The 3429-nt window shown below is 30.3% G+C and overlaps 1 pseudogene; it reads left to right on the top strand.

Annotated features, from left to right (window-relative positions):
- Positions 1-211: 211 nt before the first annotated feature.
- On the top strand, positions 212-3126 carry LOC115236168 (annotated as a pseudogene).
- The last annotated feature ends 303 nt before the right edge of the window (positions 3127-3429 follow it).

Genomic DNA, 3429 nt, shown 5'->3' with positions numbered 1-3429 from the left:
TCAGATTATATATAAGTATACACATTTATCATGATTTCTCGTTAAACTTTTTAAAGCTGTCGACTTTGTCAATATTTTGGTACGCGTATTCGGAGTTGTTATTACCTGTGACCTGAGACGAATTAAATCAGTTGTAATCGAGACGCGGCTTGTACAACACGAAACATAAACACTGCCTTGCGGTAACGAACGTTCTCAAATAACTTTCATTATGTGTGGGTAGCTTCTCTTTTGTTTTAGTTTATGAAAGTTTTAATAGTTTAATAGTAAACGTATTGCGTTCACACTTGTGTGTGGAGCCTAGAAAGAAGAAGCGAAGATAGATTGTGACGAACAATTCGGCTATTTTGCTAAGAACAAAAACAATTGAAAAGAATTAGAATCTGATGGAATCTAAGTGCATTTTTTTAAGTGTGTCGATATAATTTGATAACGTATCAATGAGAAAAGTTATTTTTGTCACACATAACTAACGTTACGCACTTTCAACTTTATATAAAACGAAAAGGAGCGACAAATATCTCGGTGATCTTCATCACGTATTACATATTATATACATATAAACATATTTTTTGTGGTTCTACTAACTACCTCCCAGAGCTACGGACTGGACATAAATTTTTCACAATCAACGCTACGTCGATCTTTTTGCGGAGTAGAAATTTTTATTCGCAAAAAGTATAATTGAATTCAAAATTTCTGCACCGGGTAGGATCATCTTAAGCGGGGACCATTCTATGATGTATGGAAGAAAAGTTGTGGCGGCCGGCCTCGACTTGCGAACAAAAATTGAATTCTGTGAAACTGTCACTACTGATGAAATCATTAGGGTATATTTACCCAATGTTGATATGTCCGTAGAAATATCCGTGGAGTTAATCCAAAAATTTGCATCGTCTGCACTATTTAAAGATAAACTGATTAATAATCATGTGTCATTACTGAAGCAGATAGAATATTTTATCACCTCAAACGGTATGTGGGGAAGTGGAAGGATAGAGTTTTATATGATAATCTGTGGAAAAACCTCTTTTGAGGCATGTGGGAAGGACAGGACTGATTGATTTAAATATTTGTCAGTCTAAACGTGAACAACTAATAGATATAGCCCATATGAAACTGTTTTGAGGCATGTGGGAAGGACAGGACCCGAGCGGAATTGAACCTGGAATCTCTCGATTACCAGGCCGCGATTCTACGCCCGGCGCCACGCGTCGCCCCGATAGAATATATCACCTCAAACGGTATGTGGGAAACATCCGCAGAAATTTAGTATAAAAATATTTGTTTTTTTGCTTCTGTTTATCGCTCACCACGAGATGTTGGATATAAAAAGTTTCAAAGTGCGTTTGACCACGCAATTACTAATGAGCGTTGGTCTTGGTAGTTCGACATCGTTCGCAGTATGTCTTGCGGCATGCTTTCTATATTGGGCGCGTTTGCAGAAAGGTGACCATAATGCATTTAATCATGAGGATATAATATTGATCTCAAGCTATGTTATGTAGTGCGAAGAAGTTATAGAGAAACATATAGTTAATATAGATCATTTTGTGTGCACATTCAGCCGGGGATTAATCTTCAGTCATACAAAATCGTTAAAGAATAGTTTCACGTGCTTAAATATGTCAGAAACGAAGATCTTGCTGATTGATTCAAATATTTGTCAGTCTAAACGTGAACAACTAATAGATATAGCCCATATGAAACTTGATAATAGAGAGAACTTTGACCGTAATTTGGATGCGATAGATATTATATCGCAGAAACTTGCTACAACACACACACACACACACACTTCATGAAATAAAACATAATAAACGGGAGAATATGTTTGAATTAAGCGCTTTATATGACAAGCTAATGGTAAGTCTTTTGTTTCTTTGCTCTCGAATACATCATTATCCGTTATATTGTTTTTCAACTTACATTTCTGAATGTTTTGTTTGCAGGATAACATTAGGTTAAACCAAGAGAATTCATACAAGTTAAATTTATCCCACCAAAATTTGGATATTATTTTTGCAATTGCGAATATGTTTGGATTCACAGGAAAAGTGACAAGTATTGGAGCTAGATATGTATTAATTCTGTTGTTGCCGTTTAGTCACGCAAAGGTTGTTGCTGATTTTCGCAAATTGTTAAAAAAACTACACTTTAATAGCTACATGACCAAAATATGTTGCAGTGGAGTAAAACTTGACGAGGTATGTTAAAATTATATAAAAATAATTGAATAATTGAATAATATGATTAATTAAACTAAGCGCGAATAATGTAGTAAGATTATAAATTTCATTATAGTTATATTATAAGTAAGAAGGGACGAACAATATACAGTTTTATATAATATATTTTTTTCGTTACTTAAAGTTTCTTTTCTTTCAATAATATCGTATTGATTTATGAACGATCATAAATCATTGTAAATATATTAATTGTAGAATTTATCAAAAAAATTAATTTTTTTTGTACGCCACTCATTTGAATTATATTATTTCTTTAGTTCATTTTGTTTTGTTTTATAGGTTGACTCTGATGATACGCTAGGCCCATGTTTAATAGACTAAACCTTTGTTTATATGTCTACTCAAAATACAAAAAATTAGTAATAGTATTATAATTCAATCTATAAAATAACAAGAGTAGCACTATTTATTCTTTGCTTCAAAATTATAATTGAATTATATAAAATGATATAATTCGATATACGAATACTATTTTACTTATATTTTACCTTATACTTCAATTATAAAATAATCTTGTCAAGGAATTTTTTTTTATGTTTGCTGCATAAAATATTACACTCGCATACACAGGGAAAATGTAGCCGCATTTATACTATATGCTGTATAAAACATCAATACGTTAATTGAACCAATACAAATAAGATAATAATAAGGATTTGTTTAATATTATATTGTAAGAACTAAGAATAATTTTTAGATTATACATATATAAGATTTGAATAATTTCTTATTAAAACATTTAAAAAATTTGACTTTGTAATCGATGTTTAGGTTCATGGCTTTGGAGTGCTATTGTTATTGAAACAAGATCATTTATAATGAAGATATGAAAACAAGAATATAAAACAAAATATAAACTGTTTTGTGCAGAAACAAATATTCTCGAATAATTTTCATCGTTTCGACTTTTTTTTTTTATCGTTATTATAAATTTTCAATAGTTAAAAATAATATCGATTATTCAGATTTTTTTTGTATATGTGGAGTCTTGAAAATAGAAACAAAAATAATTTATGACTTTTATTAACAACAAATGAAAACAACGGCAAAGAACAAAAATTTGATTGAATTTTAAGTACATTTTTTTATACAGAGTAAAAATTCGATAACATATCGATAAATTATTTTTGTCATACAACCGATTTAATAATAAATTTATAAATTTTGTGTATATATATAT

The sequence above is a fragment of the Formica exsecta genome, unplaced genomic scaffold, assembly GCF_003651465.1.
Source record: "Formica exsecta isolate Colony F162 unplaced genomic scaffold, ASM365146v1 scaffold245, whole genome shotgun sequence".
Classification (NCBI taxonomy): Eukaryota; Metazoa; Arthropoda; class Insecta; order Hymenoptera; family Formicidae; genus Formica; species Formica exsecta.
This window is presented reverse-complemented; position numbering and strand designations above follow the sequence as displayed.